Genomic DNA, 23,157 nt, shown 5'->3' with positions numbered 1-23,157 from the left:
TATATGATAATATAAAATTCCTAATTATACCTATGCCAAAAAATGAGTATCCGCCAAACAATCCACCAAATTGTATTTGCAAATTTATCTTAATCGGTTTCAGAGCCATAACTAAATTATCAGTTTGTATAAAAACGGGTGTGGCAGTCCAGTGGGACTGCCGGTAGAAGTTACAATTCTATACACGCATTCGCCGTTACAAATTTATTTGGGAGTCAATCTGCACAATCATTACATATGTAATGCTATAGGTAAAACATAGCAGAAAGAGAAACAGAATTAATAACAACTTACTAACAATTAATAAACAACATTTGACCTGTAATAGGAGTATAGTAAATGAAGGATGGAATCCATATTTTGATGAAAATGTATATTTTTATTTTCATATATGTATGAAAGGAGTTGAATGCAAATTTTTTTTACTCATACTCTGCAGTAAAATTCATTGTATATTTTGTTATTAATATAAAAATACACTAGAGTACAGTGCAACATAATTTAATATAATAATACAATACAAATTAAAATGCAATATTCATAAGTATTTAAAAATGACAATAATATACATAACTTTTCTACTTACGCATATATGTTTAATTTACCATGTAATAATATTAATAAAAAAAGTCCTCCCCGACTGGGAATCGAACCCCGGTCTCCCGCGTGACAAGCGGGGATACTAACTACTATACTACCGAGGACATGACACAAACGTAATTGACAGTTCTGGATCATACAGTGATTGATTGAGATTATTATTTTGAAATACAAAAGACTATTATAATTCATGAATGTTTAGAATGAAAGAAAAGTTTTTCTCTTTTACTATTATAATTATAAACATTTAATAAATAATACAAAACATATCACATAAATAATAATATTAATAAATATTTTATTATATATATATATATATATGTATATATAATATTATATGTATATATATCTTTATATAATATATATAATATTAAATTATATATACAAAAGGAACATTTTTATATATTCGAGAGACGAAGAGAGAGAAAATATATTTTCTGTCTCTCTCTTACTCATTATCTTACATATGTAATGATTTTACAGATTCACTCCCATACAAATTTCCAACGTGGAGCGCGCGTATAGAAGTATAACCTCAAAAAGTTTCAACACCCCGTATCTCACAAATAAAGTATTTTCAAACATATGTTTATATACCAACCTGTCCTTTAACAATAAATTTTACTGCAGAGTATGTGTAAAAAAATTTTTGCATTCAACTCCTTTCATACATATATGAAAATAAAAATATACATTTTCATCAAAATATTTATTTAATCCTTCATTTACTATACTCCTGTTACAGGTCAAATGTTGTTTATTAATTGTTAGTAGGTTGTTATTAATTCTGTTTCTCTTTCTGCTATGTCTTACCTATAGTATTACATGTGTAATGATTGTCCAGATTGACTCCCAAATAAATTTGTAACGGCGAATGCGTGTATAGAAGTGTAACTTCCACCGGCAGTCCCACTGAACTGCCACACACGTATTTTTTTTGTAGAATCACCTCCTGTGTGTGTCACGACGAGCTTACATTACCTATATATCGAAGGAAACTACTACTTATTTCTTTAAAATTTTAAAATTAATTACTTTAAAATTGGTTTATGGGGTGACGAACTTAAAAAAAATACTTTGACAGAAATGCTATTTCCGGTTATACCTGAAGTGAACAGTAAGTTTATTTTAAATGGAATAACCTGTATATTATTACCATTTTTAGATTCTGTATAAAATTCTAGATAAAACTTGTTGAAAGTACTATAGGTCAAAACTTCAAATTTTTTGACTTATTCATTATTATTTAAGAAATTTTGTCAGATAGAGACAAAGGGTTTAAAGATAATAGCTCATCCATTTACAAACAAAAAACTCCCTGTCAAATGCATCTTTTGTTGTAGTTTTGTTCTTTGTCCAAAAACTATATATTTTCAAAATCAAAAGAATGGCTATTTTTTTAGAGACTGTTTGGCTAGGGCTATTTTGTCTAATTTGGTGATTTGTACATTATGTTTGTGCACAACAACCCTTCTATGCAGATATTGGTGTGTTTGCCCAAAATATGTTCAATAATTGCAGTTTTTACAATTTGTTTTATAAATAACATCCGACTGACGATCTTTACTAACATTGGGTTTTGTTTATGGATGTTTTTGATGATTTATGTCTAACATTAATGCCATATTTTGTCAACATTTTCGACGTTTGTTGAGAGAATACATTTTTTTAAAACTGTACAAAACAATAATATGCCCAGTCGTAACATATGGTTCGGAGACCTGGACTCTGACAAAAACTAAACAAAACATGTTAAGATATTTCGAAAGAAAAGTTGTAAGGCAAATCTATGGGGCAGTGAATGACAATGGAGTGTGGGAGACGATACAACTTCAAACTTTATAGAATATACCAGGAACCTAATATTGTAAAACATATTAAGATAGGACGTCTGCGGTGGATAGGGCATGTAATGCGAATGGAGTAAAATGACCCAGCTATAAAAACGCTCCTTGATAGACCTATTGGCCAGCGAAAAACAAAAACACCCATAACAAGATACCTTGATAACATCGACTTAGACATGAGAAATATGGGAATACATATTTACCAGAAGAAGGCGATGGATAGGGACGACTGGAGAGAAATTCTTGAGGATGCTAGGACCCACCTAGGGTTGTAAAGCCAGAAGATGATACATTTTTGTATGGTAAGGATATATAGTGTTTGTTTGATTTAGTGGCAATACTATTATTATAGCTAGGTATGATTTGGGTTTGTTTTGGAATGGTATTGAAATTAAATCTGATAATGCAACTTCTTTTTTTTTAATTAGATGGTTGTAAAATTCTGATGGATAATTATTTTTTTTAATCTCTTAAATTTTTTTAGATTTTGAAAATGGTATTGTGGGCTAGATAGCTTACTTTCTTTTCAGTCTAAACACTTTTTTTATGGGTTATAGGTGCGTTGGTATTAAAATTTAGATTTCTTCGGGACCAAATATCTTCTGTAAACCAGTTAGTTGTTATCAGTTCGTTATTGTTGTTGTGCTCTAAACTTAAATCTACAGTTTCTGTTACGTGTAGGTAAGTTAGACTAAATCGACTTATTTTCATCTTTAAGTATGATGGTGTAGTTAATGAATAATCTTATTTTGATACCCTGTTGCAATTTCGCAACTGTATATAAACATTGTTAAAATATTTTTTTCTAACTTGGACTCACCCCATATAGTTAGCCAATATTTTGCACACAAAAACACAGACGCTTTCGAACAATAGACGGTTGTTAATACATTGTTGCAAACAAAAGACTGTTCTTTCATACATTGTATGTTAACAATAAAGCATCAAATTAGTAGATTTTGTTCAAATTGCCGATCGCTTTGCGATGCCTACACGTGGCGTCAACTGGTAAAAAACATTTCTTGAACTAACGTTTTTGCAGGTAGTACCACAGAGTCGTTTCATCGGCAAAGCAAGACAGTCGTATCTTAGTTAGGGTTAGAGGCTGCCCCGCCATCATCAGTACGTTTGTGGTTTCTGTATGTCGAATTAGACGTCGTTTTCGATAGCGGATGATATTATTTCAGGAGTAAAGTACTACCTGCACAATTTGCTATCAAAACTATTTGTTGTTGTATCGAGTACCAAGACTTTCAAGGTTATTTGTCTTATATACAAAATACTATTGGTTTACATTGATATTTATGTGACAATCAGTAGTGAAAGTCATTGGTTTTTCCCATCGTATCATATTTTATTTCATACATCATATATATTTATATTAAGCTTCTAAAAGGTACCTATCCCCATCTATTCTCGTACTGCTCATTCATAGGTCGATTCGATCCGTTAGCGTAATTTAGTTTAGGTCGCAGACCTACTTGGATTAATAAATTTGAAACAAAAATTCAAAACCACCGTATAGTCAAACCAAAATAAGTACCTTCTTAATGGGAACTTTATAACGGGCACAAAAATTCATCTGTTATATACGTTATACTATGTTCATTAATTATTTATTTGGAATGCGTATTTCTGAAAATTAAAACATAATTATTAAATACACCGCATAGTAATAACACCTTAAAGAGGTGTTTTGAATTCTTAAGATGCCGCAAATATGACACTGTTTACATAATGATTAGCAACATATAATTTATCTATGTGGTTGGGAATCCCGTTTGGCAAATACGAGATATTAAGGCATGAATGAAACTTTTACGTTACATAAACAATTATTCATAAAATTTAACGATTTATCTTGTGCACTAGTTGTTAAAATATTTACATTTTCGTAAAATTGTCCATTGCCATAAATAGTAAAAGTATACCCATTGGATAATACTAAAGTAGAAATAAATTTATATTATAAAGTGAGTCATAAATAATGAAACAAAGTATTATCTATAACATGTCTCAAGTTTTTCGGTTAATATGGTTTAAATGACAAAATAGAACGGTTTTTTTTGTTTACTATTTAATCTATTACTAATCACTTCTTTCACTTATAATTACTCTTGTCTGTTTTTTTAGGTTGTGTCTCAATACAATTCCAAGGTTATTATTTTATGTGACAATCTGATTATAGGATATATTGTTTATTATTATGGATTCTAATAAAGACACCCCATTTAAATTTTAAATTTATTCGGCCACATACAGTGAAACAAACTATCTTCATCGCTTAAATATGTGAAGATGTATTGAAATTAAATTTATTAAGCTGGAATAAATTTTGTGATTTGTAGTACAATTAACTTTACTTAAAGTTAATTTTTTTTAGAATTTTTCTCATGCATTTTTGATGGTATTCATTTAACTCTCGACCTGTAAACATTGATACGAATTAGGCGAAAGTTTATAGTGGTGATTAAAAACAGGCTCCGGCCTCGTTTTTACCGTCATTATCGTGTATCAAGTGGATATACTATTTATAAACTTTAAAAATTAAAATATACAGTTTAAACAATTAAAATGAGTGCTCCACCAGATTTATCGGTGAGTATTCCTTTTTATACTGCTACTGTTAATGGTCAACCTATAAATATTTAATATCAGCCACATCAAATTTAACCAGATTGCCCAAATGTCCTTTTTCCACAAAATTTACAAACAAATTCAGCACAAATTTTAAACAACCCTCCAACAACAATATATTATGTTCCTAACCAAGTACTATCACAATCTTCCTCAAACTGTTAATACAATCCTATAATAAATCCCACATTATCTTCACATCAAAATGAAGCTTCTGATTCTATTGAGATGCCACATACATTACAAAGTAAAAAATCTTCAGGAGAAATCAGCGACATTGAGTCATCGGGCATCCACGAATGGCAAACTATACAACATACCTAGTAACAAAAACCGTAAAATTAATCTTCTGACACTAAGAGAAAACGAAGACACGGTAGTAACCAGCAATAAATTTCAGATTCTACAAAATGAAAATAAAAACGACCACAATAATAGTACAGGAAATACCAACGAAAATCCAGCAACCTCTAAACATCCACCAATTTTATATATGGTGTTAGTGAATACAATAAAATGGTTAATAACCTATCGGAAGTAACAAAAACAGAGACATACTATTGTACACTTGTTCAGCATTAAAAATGAACACAATAAAAATATATTCCTGGGACTCTGAAACATATCGAAAACTGGTAAATAGCCAAAAAATTGTGCATCATACGTACCAAATGAAAGAGATTGTAATTCGTAATCTACGTCATACAGTTCCCATTAATGTAATAAAATGTAAAATAGAAAAACATGGGCATTTAGTAAATATAAATATAAAATGTAAATATAAAACACAGATTAATTAAGGACCCTCTAATGATGTTCTACTTCGATATAGAACCTAATCAAAATAATAAAAAAATATATGAAATTCAATTTATAAACAACGCAAAAATAGTTATTGAGCCACGGTATAAAAATAATAATATTGTCCAGTGTACCAGATGCCAATTGTATGGACACTCTAAGACATACAGTAATAGACTTTTTCACTGTGTCAAATGTGGAGGAGAATTTGTATACCTAAAAGCGCTCGTTAACACTGCACTGCTGTGTAATACTACAGTAGAGATAAACTGCACAATTTGTACGGCCAAAATATGCTATTTTGGGCTCAACTTCTTTCTAAGATCTAAAACTGTACAAGATAATAATACGGCCAGTCCTAACATATGTTTCAGAGACTTGGACATACGGATATACAAGGAATCAGATATCATAAAATATATTAAGATAGGATATCTGAGGTTGATAGGGCATCTAATGCGGATAGAACAGAATGACCCAGCTAGAAAAATGTCCCTTAATCGAAGAAGAAGGGAAAGATTCAGAACAAGGCTCTTTGATTACATCTATAAAGACATGAGATATGGAAATACGTGTTAGGCAGAGGAAGGTGATAGATAGGGAGGACTAAAGAGAAACTCTTTAGGAGGCTAGGATCCATGCAGGGTTGTAAAGCTAGAATGATGATGGTGGTAGTTGCGGTATACTTATTTGGATTTTACTAGATACTAATTTGGTGTAGTATTGAAATGAAACAAATTTTTCCTAAATTCCTAGTTTCCAACTAGCGGCAGAGGATTTGCATATTGATAGTGCCTCTGTATCAATGACTTCGGTTTTCGTTCTTGGACTACGTTGCATAATGTATTCATCACAGAGCTCTTGTGCTAGCTCAAGGATAAAATCTCGACGTCTATTTTTTGCCTGTTTGCATATTGTATAAACTGCTTGCATTTATGGAAACAAGGTCCAATATATTATAAAATACTGATGCTGGCCTTAGTCGTGATCCGGCTTTGGTGGTATATTTTCTGGCCATTCGACGATCACGTCAACGCCCAATTTCGTTTCTTTACAAAACTTGAGAGTTTCTGGAAGGTTTTGATTGTCATTAGCCTAGTCTACTGTAGCATGCATTCAATTTAGCAACAACACGTTTTTGTTTGGTTTTTCTTCATGGTGAAAGTGAAACTTTCTTTCTAATACGGTTTTGTTTCGACTATGCTGATATCTTCAGCACGTAATTTTGCTCCAAAAGCTAATAATGTGAAAACATTGTCTTTAGTCACATTTCTTCCCTTCTTAAAAAAAAGGGTGCAACAAATGTAAAATAACGAATTATGGTAAATACTGGTTCAACGATTGCGTGTCGTCTTTACCTAAATACGCAAAACCGTTTGGGAAGTACTTCGATTATAACCTTCGATGTGAACTTAATACCAAATTTGTCAGGTTTGTTGAAGATGTATTAAATAAATCTACACCTAACTTTGGTAGGGAATACCTGTTCGTCAACAGTCTAGTTTGTTTCAGGTTTATAAGAAAGAATGCAATTCTTTCGCTGGCTTCTTTGATTTTTTTGTCAAAACGCAAAAATTTTATAATTTCCCGAAATCTACCACGAGAAATGGTTTGAGAAAAAAAACGGAGGTTTTTCACCAAACGCACCTCGAGTATGAATAGTCGCAATAAAAACATTCATTTCATCTTTAGTTATCGACTAGGCCTTGATTTCTAGTTGCCAATAAGCTTCAGATTCTGAACACTTCACTATATGGTGGAGCAATTTGTTTGTCAATAAGAACCCGCCAAGGACTTAACGAATTCTCAACGTTTCGCAGTGCGTACTCTGTTAGACCTGATTTATCCTTTTAAATATTCTATTGTGATAAGTGACCGTCACTATTCTCCCCTATCTGAGCAAGATTCCAGACTATTCCATTTTTAGAAATATAGTTCATATTTTTGATTGCAGTTTCAGCCACTTCATTATAGCCAACTGCACGATTTTCTTTAAAATGACAGGTTTTTTGCCCTTTTTTTTGTAGCTTTTCTATTTTGTTTCCGTTTGCAACTTCGTAGTAATGCGGCAGTCAGCAGCAGCGCTACTTATACTCTTAGATAGCCCTATATACAATATCATTTTACTACAATATACATAATTGCATTAATTGTAAATTACATTACCTGGCTGTGATTCTTCTTCCATTTTGTTATCATACGAATCTAGGTCATCAGTACTTGCATTTTCAATATTCGTTGGAATGTATTCCTCATAAATATTGCTTCACCTTCGGACTTACCCCCATTAGATTTCGAAACTTCCTAAGGAGCTCTTCGTGGGTAAGAGGGCTGTTCGATAGGGCGACTGACTAAATCTGTAGCCAGACGCTTGACTTTCACAATAAAATATAATGGGAGTAATGCCGCACACAGTGCTAATCAATACTTTGGCGTGAACTCAACAACCTAGAATCGATCATTTTGACCGTTCTTCACGTTTCTACGAAGATTTGATAATACAAAAATAAGTACAGAAACAAAATCAAGGATCTTGTTAATTATATTTAGAAACATGGTCGAGCAAATATTAGAAAGCCTTGGACAAACAAATGTTACAGAAACAAGGTCTAGCCATAATGTTTAAGAAAGCATTAAATAAAAAATAATACCACCTTAACAATTAAAATAATATAAAAAACTGTTTTAGAGCTCCAGTTTTAGTGTTGATTAACAAATGCTTACTCCTATCCACATATTTATCCCTAATCCACAATTCTGCTTAAAAACAACCATAATTAATTGTTTTAATGAATTTTTTACAAATAATCCATCACACATCAAATAATAACCACTTATACAAAAATATATTTTAAGTTTTGATTATTTTTAAACTTACTTTTATTCAATATCACGCATTTCTCTCCACCAAGAATCACATATATCTGTCTTATTGTCTCCTGCAGCATATGTAATTCATTCGGGACTCGACACAAGCTTGTTGCTAACCATGCGAACTTTTAAAATTTATGACGACACGTAAGCCATTTCCATACGTGTTACGTCATAAAATGGTAATTTCTCTTCATTCCACATAATACACTCACCGACGGTTGTTATTGTGGCAGATTTTATGTATAAACGACCAAGGGAATAAAACACGATAATCGGCTCGGGATGACCTATATTTTATTTTGTTTTATGGAAAAAGGACCGAGAGTCATTTTTTTAAAGGGGATGGATGTTTAGGTATTAAATCTATTTTTAAACTGGAAGAGAGCGGCATAATGATTGTAGATTGTAATCAGAATAGTGTAGTATATTTTGCTTCCCGGAATAATTTTCCCACTGATTGTTAATATATTATTATAGAAACTTTAGGATACCACATATATAGTAATTATACTTTTCTAAGTAAAAACTCGATTAAAAAGACAACCGTACCTCACAGCTCTAATCTTAGAGATATTCTCATTTTTAAACATGCCGTAGATGATGTGGACGAAGGAATTCTAGTAAACGGAAACACAGATTTCTTATGTTCTCTATTGTTCAACCTAATGATGGTTGAAATAGTAAAAAAAGTAATAACTAAAAAGGATAAAATGCAAGAAAAACAACTTAAAATAATCTGCTATGCAGACGATGTAATACTACTCTCTCAAATTTAAGATGATTTACAACGTACGCTGCATCAATTCAATATAACCGCCACAAAATTTAACATGTGAATTTCCCTAAAAAAGACAAAAAGCATGGTAATAACAGCAAATTTACTAAGATGTAAATTGGAGCTAAAGTGTAAGAAAATAAAATTAAAAATGAAGTTTAAATATCTAGGCATCACATTATCTAGCTATGGAAAGCTCGAAACGGAGGTAGAAGATCAAGTAAAGAGAGCAAACAGAGCCGCAGGTTGTCTGATTAAAACAATATGGAGAAATAAAAATATCGAAAAAGAAATGATTACAGAACAGTCATCAGACCAATACTGATCGCGGCAGAAACACGACCTGACACAGAGAGGACAGAAAGAATGTTGGAAACAGTAAAGATGAAAAATTGATGGTAAAACACTAAGGGACAGATCTAGAAGTACAGATATACGACATGGATGCATAGTGGACAACATCAAGCACTGGGTAAGAAATAGAAGAATAGAATGGAACGATCATATAAGCCAAATGGCAACAAATAGAGCAACGGTCCTCTAATAGGAAGACAATCAGTGGAAAGACCACAAAAACAAGGGAACGACATTTACTGGAGGCGATACAGTCGCGTTGTCTTCTGCTGCTTTATCTTCCATCTTATGGAAGGTTGGAAATCATCATGGCTATGCGGACTCTGTTGACTGCCGCTTTAAATTGCACTACTGTCGTACTAAGTGAACTAATGTCGAGATCTAAACATATCTGAGTTACTACCATAGTCATTAAAATCTTAGCAAATGTTTCATCATTGAGCTTCAGCAGCTTGGATAATTTGATATTCATGATTCATGATATTTCTTCACTAATTGCAGTCATTTGTTAGATATACTGCTTCAGTAAACTGTTTGTTGAGAAACTTTTTTGTGAGGTTTATCGAAGCATTCGTTACTGTAATTTGTCATTTTCTCTATATTGTACCATCTTCAAGCAGCCTGAATAGCTCTAGATAACTGTCGTCACTGGAAATGCGAGGGTTCATAATTCCAGAAATTTTGAGTTTTCTGCTTTCTGAGGTCAACAGTATCTTCAGACATCTATACTTTTTTCGGTCTTTTTTTGTCGAGTCATCATTAGACTGCTGTCAGTCAGTCAATATCTGTATAAAGGTATTTTTAAAAGATAGCCAAATCTGTGCGGAATCATGAGTGCCCACGATTGGTAAAATATTTTTCAATCTTTAATTTCATTGACTTGAAATTGTTGTATATCTTTTATTTGAGAAATTTTTTTGATTCGAAGCCTAGCACACGCTTTTAATTTTTGTTTTAGGGTGGCAACAGGAGTTGGTGATCAGCGCCGCCGTCAGCATCAAGTCGTATTTTACATTGGCTAATAGATATTTTTCCAGTGATCTTTATTAAAACATATCTGGGTACTAATGTAAATAGCAACAAGAATTTAACCATTCTGTATAGATAAAACAAAAGATAGCTAAGTTTAGATCAGCATTCATTAAAATAAATTTTTAAAAAGTCAAAACTTCCGTCTAACAAAAAATGTCAAATATTTTACATACGGTTAAAATGCAGCTCCACATTTACTATACGAAGGAGGAGGCTTGATTTCTTTTGAAAACGTCTATGAAAGAGCTCAAGATATGGTTCTACAGATTATCAGAAGTTCACCGCTGCATGGGAAAAGAACGTGAAGTACTGGTACAATAAAAAAAATGTAAATTAGAGTCCCTTAGACATATTAAGGAAAATAATGAGACATCCATATAGTTTAATTAGTTACTGAAGGAAAAGTTTGGTAAGACAGCTGCGGGAAGACTATATATTTCCTGGATCCATAACCTAAGAACTTAGTTCAATATGTCGACCTGTTTAGAGTAACTATAAAGAAAGTCAAAGATGTCCATAATGAATGAATAGGCACAACAAGAAAAATACATACGCCGAATGGTTAGATCAGATTAGTTGAAAAGGAAAGTTAAATTTTTGGTGTGCACTTCAACATATCGAAGACAAAATCCAGGATAATAGATATGCAACACAGCAATCATCTACATATAACCAATATATTGATATAATCCCTTCGCTCAGCTTGGGAATATTTTGACAGATTCTTCGGAAACATACAACTTAAAAATTTCTGCCTGTCACTATTTATAGTTCAAATAAACTTACAAACTTTTCTGATTTAAAAAATGCTTCAGTAAATAAACGTGAAATACGGCTAAACTGTATAATTTTCAGTGTCACCACCAAATTACATGAAAACTTGGATTTAGATTCTACTTACCCTCTAATTTACTTTTGGACTTGTGCCGTTTGTTGCTTATTATTTGTTAGGGGCAAAAACTACATCTATCAGAAAAAAATCGTATGATTGTAAATTAAATAGGATAATTAATAAATCATGTTTTGATCAAGCGAATGAATGTCAATTAACATTAAACAACATAAAACAAGGTTTTATCACAGTTTAGCCCCTAAATCTCACCTCCTAGAATGGTATACTTAAAACAATGTCATTGAATACCTTGTCTCTACTGATTTGCATGGAAATTTTAATTAAGGTTTTACTTACCCTTCACTGAACTTGTGCCGTTGGTTGCTTTTTATTTGTTTGGGGTGAAAACTATCCCTATAAAAAAACATAATAATTGTAAATTCAAGCAATTTTAAATAATTTAAGTATACAGTGGCGTTAAATTTAGATTTCTGTAATGTTTTAATTTTTGCCGCATAATTTCTACTCTTATAAAAACCACCCCTTGCGAAGAAATTGAAATAGTTATAGTATTTTTTTTTTTTTCATTGAAACTATAAATACAATAATTTTTTAAATCAAAATTTATTTCATTTCAACTTAAACAAAAACTCTTAATATTTTGTAAGGATGGGTGAAAGTATGCCCGTGCCTTAATAGCACATTATGTGTACATTACAATGCTCCAGTATACACGTTCTAATATCTCCTAAAATATGTGATTGGTTTTTTTATCATAACTCGGTTAGCTTTTAAGCTATGAACTTCTTAAAAAACTGTTTTGTAGATTGTTTTGGGGGCAATAAGATCATTTATATAAATTTTTCTAAACCCCTTTTTTTAAAGGGTTGTAGTTGAAAGGAATTTAACGAGTCACTAATCATGAGTGCATGCAAACTTTTAACAGCAATCTCTTAACCATTTTTGTCTTACAGAAAACATCAAAAAGCAATATGTTCAGAAAATCAAAACCTATATTTTTTTACTTCTCAAGATTTTTCGTGTCACTAATTCTTTTAAAGTTATTTTGAAAAAAAGGTACTTTTTCATAATTTCAAAAAATTTTCTTTTATTTTAAAACAATTTTTTTTCAAAAATAAGCACTTCGAAAAAATCAAAATAATAGATCATATAAACAATACATAAACAAAGTAAATTATAAAGCAGCAACGATTAATTTTATTTAGGATGCTAATTAGGGGGTGATTTTCACTCTGGTTTCATCAAAAAAACAGGGACCAAATTTGTTTTGAGCGTAACACGCCTAGTTTTGGTGCTCAAAACTAAAAAAAAAACAAAAATAAAGCTTTTTTAAACACTTTCAAAATGTTTCAATGAGTTTTCCCTGAAAAGTGCTTTATCTTTTAAATATTTTACGTTGAAATATTCGATTTGGAATTTAACAACTAAGAATCTATTTTTCATGAGCTACACAACTTCGGCTGGGTCTACAGACTTCATAAGTACACCATTTTTTTTTCTACTATAAGCTATAGTTTTGTTAAGAATTTTTTTCGATAAATACTTACTTTTCAAGTTATTTGTGAACAACCGTCTAAAAACATGGTTTATATTTTGAAAAATGAACATTTTCACTAGCAAATAACTCAAAACGTATTAGCTTGTGAATAAACCCTATAAAATAAAGTTAGTTAGTTAGTTAAAAATTAGTCAATTTATCCATTTCCAGACTTACTTGTAACGTATATTTTTTCATCCCAGAGAACGGGTGGCTTTTAGTACCCAAGAAAAACAACCCTGGGTTCAAATCCAGAAGTAGAGTAGAGGGTAAGAGTAACCTAAATCCAAATTTTCAAGCAAATCTATCGTGACGAGGAAAATTACACTCCAAGACGGTCATTTACTGGAGTAAAAGAAGAATAATTATGAATAATGAGGGTGTATATTTAATAATTTTTATTAAACACTCTCCTTTTCTAAATACTAATTTATAAATGGCTCTAAAATTTTAAAAATACACTTTTGTTTTAATGGGTGCACTTTTATTCTGTTAATAAACCTGTAATGAATCTTTTTTTTGTTTAAATATTGGCTATGGGCACGTATGCTTGGTTGTATAGTAATTTCAAACCACTGCCATTTGGTCAAAATGTAGCCATCGTAGCAAAAAAATAATTACTAAATTTACTAGACAGTTGGGACAGAGATCAGCAAACCAAGTATATTAATGTTTCTGGATTTTTTCTACTACGATGTTTTCCTTTATCCCATTTTCTCCATATAAAATAAAGACTGAGGTCATAAAAGACCCTGTCTTCTCTGCTTCAAACTGCCATTAAAAGTGTCATTAGTAAAGATAAATGAGTACATGATTAGTACACTCCCTAAACGTCTACCAGTAGGTATGTTAAAACTTAATAAGTAAGAATTAGATCATCTTAAGTCCTTGAATCAAACACTGTTAATTTATGAACAGCGCGTCTATTTTTAGCTACACTCATATACAGGGTGTCATTGAATGTAACAAATTTCGAGGGATAGTTCTGAATAAAACAATAATGACTATTGAGTTGAAAAATTGAAATAAAAAGTTTGCTATATAGACGAATGTCCGCAAATGCTTCGTTTTCTGAGATACGGGATTTTCAATTTTTCTTACAAACTGAAAATTTATTTATTGCTCTGAAACCGGTTGATATGGAAATGAAATTTGGTAAGTGTTTAGACGTATTTATTGAGCATTTTTTAACATGAAATTAACAATTTAATATTTATCATTTGTGCGCATGTATGCAATGCTCTCAATCTTTTTTAAGAAAAAAATGGTATGCCACTAAGATATTTCAAATTGGGTAACTCTTTATGTAGGAAACTAAGGTAATATTCGCATATTGTAAGTCGTTGTGGGAAGAAAATTTATACCAATTAAAACATCATCAATTATCTCGAGCCATACATTTACTAAACATGATGCTGCAAATGAGCTTATAGGATTCCATTTCGATAAGAATTTCGAATTAGCCTTGTCAGTCAACCAAAAAGTCATTTAAAAAATTAGGAATTTAAGCAACTATATGAAGAATCCAATAGTAAAAAAATAGGGGCGGAAAATATTCTCTAGGTGGTAGAGCTTGTACACGTTGTATATGAAATTGTTACAGTTGATTACTATTTAAATGGGAATAAGCCACAATTAAAGGTTAAAATACGTTTATTGACGTTTCAATTTCCACTTCGGAAATCGTTCTCAAAATACAAACATTAGTAAATTAGACAAATTTTGTTTTTTGTTACTTAGTGAAAAATTTTTCTAATAATTTAATTTTATCTGACTCATCTACCTATATTGACAATTCAGACATACATTATACATTTTAAAGTAGACGACTTTAAAATAATATTGCCAATATTGTTGAGTTGCGTTCCTGGGACGACTTTACTTATAAGATAGTTCATTCGATTACATGAAATCAACTTTAACGGGAGAATATCCGCCAGAAAAGATCATAACATGTAATTCGTCTTTAAAAAGAGAAATACATGCCATGATGACAGTAAAATTCTCCTGTTAGTGATTCCATAGTAAATTATGAGGGAAAAACCAGGAAAAAACCTCATAATACTATCCCGACATGGTAAGTATTTGATCGTGCATTTAGTTTACCTTCAATAAACACCAAATTCCGATTTTATATGTTTGTTATTTAAAAAACATAAATGATGTATTCTCTATATGTTACTGACTTACCAATACTGGGATTTTCCTTTTAATAACTTCCTCTTTCAATATGGGTAACCACATCCTACTACATTCTGCCGAGGAATTCGCGACACAATTGGTCTCATTTAGCATAATTAGAGCCGCTTCTTTGATTTTTCTCTTTTTACCATCCGTTTCTTTTAGGACTATATTTGAATCATTCCATTGAACCCTATGTTTACTATCCCATGCATGTTTACATATTTGAGATCTATCAAATTCTCTATTTTTAATATAGGATTGATGTTCACTTATTCTAACATTTAATGGCCTTGATGTTTCACCTAAATAAAACTGATCGCATTCACAAGGTATTTTATAAATGAAATTCCTTGTCCTTTCTTGTTCATTGTTAGGTTTGGTTTTGGACAAAATAGATCTCAACTATTTTCCCTGACGTCTCTATCTTTCATTGCATTTCCTATGTATGTTTTCTGTCCTATAGCAGGTCTTTCTTCTTCTTCCCGGCGGGTCCTAGTCCAATATTATTTTTGGCCACCTGTACTCTAGCATTCTTTGTACATGCCCGTACCAATGCAGAGCCCTGTTTTCCAACGTTGTTTCCTGGACACGCTATAATATGCTTTCTATAAGTCGATAAAGGTCATTATATTTTAATATTATTCTCTTTGTTTATTTTTGTCACATATATCATGATGAATATATTATCTAGACACGATCTAGCATTTCGGAATCTGGCTTGTTCTTCGCAATAATAGTCCATGTGTTGCTCTGTTTTTTATTTGATTATTGTGGAAAGATTCTTACTATTGAAGGCATTACAGTGATTTCTCTATAGTTATTAGGTATCCTTTTGTCACCGTTTGTGAAAATGGACGATATGTATGATAGATTTCACTCTTCTAGTATCTCCGCTCCTGCTTCGATTTGATTAAACTACACTCTTATATCATACAATCCTTGCGCCATCATATTTTAGCAGTTCAATTTTTATGTTTCCTGGTTCTGGTGCTTTGTTGTTTTTAGCTTTCTTTAGCGCTTTAGAAATACCTTTATTTGTGATTTCGGCTTTCTCTGCTATTGTTGCCACAGGGTTTTATGAGATATATTCCGGTCTGTTCGCCTGCAATAATTTTGTGTAATGCTTTGTCCATTCCTTTAATGAAATTATCTGTATATTATTTTTCCCTTCCCTTAAAAGTTCTGATGTTTTCTATTTTTTTCCATGCTTCCGTGGATCTGTTATACCCTATCGTGTTGTCTATGTCCCTGCATATTCTCTAACAGTATTCGTTTTTCTCGAGCCTTATTCTTTACTTCACTTGTTGGCTGAGGGTAACATATTCTTCTCATGTTCCTGGAGTTTTCCTCTGGCACTTTTTTTTCTTTTAATTATCTCATCTGGGTCATCACTGTATTTCTCCAAATATTTATTCTTGTTTTGTTTAATACACTAGCATTTCGTTTGGCGCTTTTTTATTTTTGCCTGTAGGTGTTGATACATTTGAACATATTGTCTTTTTGTTGTCTTTCCTATATATGAATTTTCCTAGTACTAATTGGTGGTTATTTGCACATTCTATTTATCTGTATACTCTTACATCTTGTATTATTGTTTTTCTAGCTTTTCTAACTATTATTAAATCAATAATTGATCTCTGGTTTCTACTAGGTTCCTCCTATGAGTATCTATGTATGTTTTACGCTAGAATCTTGTGTTGGTTATGCCCAACTCGTATTCTCGACGTATTTTAATAAGGACTTTCATTTTCGATTTTAATTTCGTCTATTTCGAATCGTCTTACTATATCCTCATCATTTTTCCTATATAGCTATTAAAATCTCTAATTTGAAGAATATTTTCTTTACCTTTTGCATTATCTAATACATCTTTTAGTGCGTTGAAAAAATCTTCCTTTTCCCTTATGTTCGCTTTATCATTCATTTCATATACTGCAATAATTATTGTGGGTTGTCCAAATATGTTTATCCTAATTTTCATTATTTGTTCATTTATTTTTTACTAATATTGATATTGCTTTTGCTGCTCTTTTATGTTTGCAAACTCAACTTCATATGTGTGTATATTTCCCTATATTTTCCTCTCCTTAATCCTTTTTTTTTGTTTCACTTAAGAATATTATATGAGGCTATGAGAACAAAAGTGGTATAACCAACATTTCTGTATATCACAGCATAGACTGCTCTAGCAGATTGATTGTGCATCATTGAAAATGACAAAAATTTGAAAATACCAATGGGCTAACTCACGAAGTTGTGGATTACACCAAAAGTGCTCAGTACATAAATACGTAAAAGATCCGTAAGATATGTAAACCTTTCTTTATGAAAAGCTTTCAGCTTTGTAATGCTAGGCTTTTACAAGAAAAAAACTCACAAACCAGAGTTATACCTCAGGATAAAAGAGGACGAAGTAATTCAGCAAATAATACAGGTGACGACAAAATTATTGAAGTAAAAGAATTCATTAAACACAAAGAAATCACATTATAGGACTCTTGAAAGTGAACATAGAAGTTATTTTGCAGCAGATTTCAGTTTAGAAATCCTTTAAAACTGTTACATTCTTACGAAATGTAAGAATGTCTCCTTACTAAAGGAGAACATTCTTACTTACTAGATATCAGAAAGAGGACAACTAGGAAAATACATCAGCTAAATCATCTTTATCCCGGTGGGCGTCCAATACCCGAAGCAAAAAAAAAAGATCTTTTGGAATTCCTTTCATTTATACCTCCAATACATTATGGATTTTACACAAGCACCAGACCAATAAGATCCGCTGTACATCCAGAAGAAGAGTTCACGAGGCAGATTTCGTACTCTTATTATTTTGTGTTTTATTAAAGCTTATTTTCAACATTGATATTGATAATTTTTGAGGGCCCTCTAGTGTAAAAGGGGTCTATCCCACAAAAAAAGTTTAAATTTTTATTTTTTTGGTAAATATACTGCACGATCTTCAAGTTTTTTAATAGTTAATGATTTGTATAAGTCCATTATATCTTTATAAGCCTATCTAACCCTATTTAGGGTTAGACCACTTTTGCTCTCATTACCTCATATATGTGACTAGTCTTTCGATTTATGGGAGTATTTCATTTTGTTTCTTTGCGATTTCTTCTATATTCCACGTTTCTATTTCTTACAGTCCTTTTTCTTCACCTAAGTCTTATATCCTTGTTTTTGTCCAAATCCCGAGGCTGCGTTGGACTGATTTTTGCATAATGATTTTTTCCGATTAGTAGGTAGCAAGCCCGGCGCCTCAACCCCCTATTCTTCGGAGGAACATTGTCCCTGTTCGTTGATTAAAATCATTTCCATATTCAATCTAGGCTCATTATCGGTAAATCTAACAAGGACTACGTATACATACTAGCAGGGAATTAATAGGTTTGGATAGGGACTGAGTGTGGGACAATGGTTTCCACTGTATGGTATTAGGAGATAAACCAAGGCTCGCGTCGGCAGGGATACATCCCTAAAGTAGATCTGTCACCTATCGGGATCATAGATGAGTATCTACTCTAGTATTTATATCATCTAGTATCACGTAATTTCTTTAAGTTTATATTAATTTATTATTGCTTACAATAACAAGTATCCTATAATAAGTACCTATACTACATGTAGTCCAGAATTTACCTTACATAAAAAGTTTAGTGATAAAAATGACAAACTTTACATCAAATTTTTTTTTCTTTTTAATTCGTTATGTATAGTCAAATATTAGATATTATTCAATTAAATATTAGATATTATTTAATCATATATTAGATATGGATATTATTTTAAATTAACTTAAAAATTAATATGTATTTGTGGTTACGAAGTTTTAAACTATAATGATTATATTGAGATAATCTTCACTTAATAAACATTTTTTAAGGTACAGGCTAATAATCCGAAAAATTCATAAATATAAGAGTCGTATAGAGGTTATTAGTTTAACGGTTGAAAATAAAGATTATAAGATAATTTAGTGAAAGGATTTTAATAATACATTAAGTTATTTTACGCAGTATTTTTAGAATGAAGTATAAATCCTTTCTACGCTTTACTAGATTATATATTTTTATAATGATTAACCTTTATTCACCAGGGACTATTAACCATGAATAATAAATATTTTTATTTATAAACATGCTGCTTAAAGTTAACAGTTTCCTTAAAATGAACTGAACTAACTAATTAGACTATCATAAAAGTTAAATATCTCAGGTAGGTACATTAGATGATTCTGAGTGATACAATATTCTGAGTACAATATTCTGACTATCTGAATAGTCTGTTATATAAATCTTAAATTTGCCATTATAAGCCTATATTTTGCAAATAGTTGTCGAATACGAAAAATTCGTTAGTTCCTAAATATATAAAACTTGACATACATTACTCCCACAAAACAAAATTGATTGTTTATCGGCAATACTGCGTTACTAACAGTTAATCTATGTCTGGAAAAATATCAAATTACGATTGAAAAGAGTCTCAGTTCTTAGAAAGAATTGCGCTTTTTAAATTTTCTTCATCATTCTCTTTTGTTCTGGGAATGGTTTTCTAATTGGAAAGCAATAATCTTCTGAGTATCTTGCGTCACCTCACCTATCTACCTGATACTTGGTATACTCTATTTTCGCATATCCAGGGGTTGCGTTTGTTTGATTATGGTAATAACGTCTTTTTTACCGAATTTTTATTATCCGTTTTAACAACCCGCTTCAAATATTTTCTATGGCAAACTTTTTTCAAAAACGTACTAAGAGGATTAATAGTATTTGGTTAGTATGCATGCTTCTTTAACTTAAATGCCTTTTAACTTGAATTATTAAAACCAAAAATTACCAATTACCATATGTCGCTCCTTTAAAATTACCATTTACTAAAAATTACCATATGTCGCTCATTTATAACAATCTACCCAGTAGAAGATGGCAATGGGAATATAACGCAGGTATTCTCTTTGTGGTAATAACCTAGCCCATCAAAGTAACAAATCAATATGTCCACCCATCGTAAATATATAGCATAGACTTATAATGTGCCAAATACACCCAGCCATCCGACCACAAAAAATAAAATATCGCCGAAGATATAATTTTAAATAAGCAGACTGGCCTAGTTTTACTAAGCTAGTAGAAGAAAAACTCCAGTATATAAGACATCTCTTTCAGAGGAATACGAATACTTTCTGAAAGCTGTTCAAATGTGTCCACGAGCAACGATCCCTGGAGGATATAGAGGATTAGCTATGTACCAGAGTTTATCCCAGAAAATGCTGCCTAACTTGAGGAATATTACAGTCTATTTGAAAACACGCCTTCATCCTATTGCCAGAGGACAACAAATATTCTGTTAAATCGCAGAAATCAAAAGAAAGCGATGGATAACAATAATGAAGGTCCTGGATATGAGGAGAAATAGCCAGAAGACCTTGTCACTATTCTTCTTAAAACTAGGAAACGATCGAGAACAACATCGCAACTGTACCACCTATATAAGGTTTCCATACTAATGATTCTTAACAGGCTTACAGCTGCTATTGAACCTCTTTTTATCACTTAAAAAAGCTGAATTTAGACCTAGTAAAAGCAGCACCTCGCAAGTATGTAAACTAATTCAATACATAGAAGATGGTTTCGAAAATCGCAAAATGCAACAATTTTTATAGATCTTATAGCCGCCTTATGATATAGGTAACCATAGGCTGCTTCTCGAGAAACTTTATAGCATGACCAACGACTTCAATCTCACCCTTTGAATAAACAATTTGCTCCAAAATCGCAGAATTCGTAGAATTCCAAGAAAATAGAAGTCAACGGAGGACACAAAAAAAATAGACTACCACAAGGAAGCGTGTTGGCCCCAACTCTATGGAACATCTATACGGACGACAAACTCTTACTAGCAGCGCCACAGAGCTTTGAGGACACAAGGGCCCACACAAGGATGATTGTGAAATTATAATACACGCCGGCAACTTCAAAACTACTAAACAAAAATTATCTAAAGCCCTCATAACGTTTATTATCTTCTATAAGGAAAATCACCTAAAGCCAAATTGAACCAAAATATAAACCTGCACACTGAAACAACAAAACACCAAAAGCAAGCCAGAAAAACTCACAGGAAGAGATTTAAATATCACAAAAATACCATATGTAAAGGGCTTAGAAAAATTAATTAGGATAGGAAATAAATACAATATCACAACAATATTTAAACCAACCCATTCAATTAGACAAGTCCAAAACCAACCCTTACAACACACAAGAGTCCCTTACAGATCCAAGAACTGGGTCTATAAAATATCCTCTAAATACAACAATTTCTATGTGGGAGAAACTGTAAGACCACTGGGTGCGGTCATAGAAGGTTTTTGTTTTAATGTTAGTTTTTTTACCAGCTATCCAATGGTTTTACGTACAAGTCTGTAGCTTGAAAAATATAGAAGTTATTACAATTGTTTATAAGTAAAAAACGAACCATTTTTTCAAACGTTTATTTTGTAAATAATTTCGATGAAAACGCAATACGCATTTAACTTCTGAGATAGTTTAAGTTTTAAAGAATACTATGAAATTTGCTAAAAGTGTCTACCATCATTAATAGAGCAAGTTCAATAGTTTAAATATTTAGCCTCAGGGATAAGCAAATTAAATAACTTTTAAACTATTTGACCGATCGGGGAGAAATTTCGCACAAATTTAAAAGACGGTAATTTCTCGATGTTCAAATGTATTAATAACATTTTATTTTATTAATAGAAAAATTTGTAAAATTTATAAATTAGTGCAAAAAACTGATTTTTTGCAAATATCTTCGTAAATTATTTATCAATTTTAATTTAAAAAACGGAAAAATCAAATTGTGACCATAAATTACTGTTTAAAAAAAAAACGCAAGGTAAAATACGAGTACTTTTTCATCTATTCTTTATCTAGTAACCCCCACCTATGTCTTAAAATCTTCAGATATCTGAGAAAAATTTTGCCGTGGAATCAATGATTTTTGCATAACCAGACTGGGCTAATAGGTATTGCTCATATGATTTAATGTGATGTAAACTAGCAGGAATTTTGAGAATAAAAGTCTATTCAATTTGATAATCTAGGGATATTTGTGCATGAGTAAAGCAACTTTGTAAACATGTTCCTTACCTTTGATATTGTACTCGAAGCGAAACCACTATCACTCTAACTTAAGCATGCACTTCTGATGATATAGCATTACAGAGACGGTTTACTGTTCATAATACATTCCGGACTCAGTCTTCGAAGCAGATGCTCTAACTTAACAATAAACCACGTGAATAAACAAAATAATTACTTTGTAATCGCATTAAATATATTTTCATGTCACGGTCCATTACTTTACAACTTTTATTTCCATCCAAATAAAAGAAACAATGGGCATAGTGTGGGTTGCTAATGTCTTTTGGCGGTTTTATACGGTCATTGGCCATATTTTGACTTTTGGAGCGTTTTGTTTTTGGTCTTACTTAATGTAGCACTTAAATGTGTTAATTTGTACAAGTTCAAATAATAGAACAGCTTTTAACCATAATTTAAAGCAGCTGATATAAGAAAAATAATAAAACTGATGAATATTCTTTATTTTTATTACTTCTCAAAAATGTTGGATAATAATATTATTCAATATT

General features: G+C 31.5%; 2 protein-coding genes across 5 annotated transcripts in view; one reads left to right on the top strand and one right to left on the bottom strand.

Moving 5' to 3' along the window:
• The window catches only part of LOC140439614 (uncharacterized), a 1,046,430-nt gene that overhangs the window by 536,100 nt on the left and 487,173 nt on the right, over window positions 1-23,157 (top strand). The gene's annotated exons all lie outside the window — the stretch shown is intronic.
• The window catches only part of hdly (hadley), a 359,652-nt gene that overhangs the window by 282,386 nt on the left and 54,109 nt on the right, over window positions 1-23,157 (bottom strand). For both annotated transcript variants that reach the window (XM_072529637.1, XM_072529638.1), the window contains exon 2: window positions 12,110-12,166. The gene's annotated coding sequence lies outside the window, so the exon portion shown is untranslated. The remainder of the gene's footprint in view (window positions 1-12,109; window positions 12,167-23,157) is intronic.

This window comes from Diabrotica undecimpunctata, chromosome 4 (genome assembly GCF_040954645.1).
Source record: "Diabrotica undecimpunctata isolate CICGRU chromosome 4, icDiaUnde3, whole genome shotgun sequence".
NCBI lineage: Eukaryota > Metazoa > Arthropoda > Insecta > Coleoptera > Chrysomelidae > Diabrotica > Diabrotica undecimpunctata.
This window is presented reverse-complemented; position numbering and strand designations above follow the sequence as displayed.